The following is a 1266-nucleotide window of genomic DNA, read 5'->3' on the forward strand; positions in this document are numbered from 1 at the left end:
GGAAGGCCTGTGAGCACCACCCCAGGAGCCACACCCACTGGCAGGCCCTTCCCGCACTGGGCCCTCAGGGGCGAAGGGAGGGGCTCTGGGAACACGGCAGAGACACCCACACTGGCATCTGGCAGGGAAAGATTTATTAAGCTTCAACCACAGAGTAACAGAGCAAAACAGACGCAGGGGGAGCCCGGTCTACACCGGGAGGTCAGCACGTTACAGATAGGACCTTGTGCGTGGGGGGGAGGGGGGCAGACAGTGCCATGCAGCCACAGCCCCCAGGAGCAGCCGCGAGACCGGGGGCTCGGCGCTGAGACACACAAACACCAGGCCACTTGTGCCCACCTGATACAAAATTCAGTAATGTGCGATATTACTCTTTATAATCCCTTTTTCTCATAAAACGTTATGTGTTTAACACACACTTATATCACTGCTAAAATCAGCAAGAGCTATTATAGTGCTCCAACTTAATAAGTTGATAAAAAAACGTTGTCCTGTGGCCAGTTCACAATGGAACTAAATAAGTCCTGTTCCGAGACGCCTGGGGAGTTCCTCTGGTAACAAGAGGCATTTCCAATAATCAGGTCATTCCACTACAGACACAGTCCTGGTCCACAGCACACGGAGCCGTGCCCCCGGATGCCCGGGGGAGGGCCCAGCAGAGGCGGCCACACCGGGGACAGGCTGGGCGAGTGGCCAGGACGGCAGGGCCGGCTCCCCACAAGGAGGTAGTGACGGAGGCCCCGACGTGCTGCGCGCTTGAGGGCCACGTCGGGGACACCACTCCCTGGGCAGCTGCGCTCAGGAAATGGCCCCCAGCAGCCCCGTCAGGCCGGCCTGAGCCCCCAGGCCCGGGAGCAGGCAGAAGACGGATGGGGAGTCTGAGCAGCAGCCGCTTGCAGATGGAGCATGAACAGTCGCGTGTCTGTTGCCGGTGGCAACATTCCAGGAGGGTCCTCACCTGTGCTCAGGGCGGGGGTGGCCAAGGTAGATGGAGGCTCAGGTGTGAGCCAACAGCTCGAAGGTGCTCTGTGTCCAATGAATGTGGCGTTTGACAGACTCGCTCCAAGCGGCTGTCTGTGGTGCTGGCAGCCCACACCCTTGGCCATAGGAGGGAACGGCTAGGCCCTTCTGGAGTATTCTTCAGACACACCACACAGGCAGCCCCTTCAGAGGCTCGACTTTGGGGTTCTGGGGGGCAGACAGCTACTTCCCCACATGCTCACGCCTTTAAGAAACACACCTGAGGACTACTTGGAGCCAATGACC

Source organism: Bison bison, unplaced genomic scaffold (genome assembly GCF_000754665.1).
Source record: "Bison bison bison isolate TAMUID 2011002044 unplaced genomic scaffold, Bison_UMD1.0 scf7180017864036, whole genome shotgun sequence".
Classification (NCBI taxonomy): Eukaryota; Metazoa; Chordata; class Mammalia; order Artiodactyla; family Bovidae; genus Bison; species Bison bison.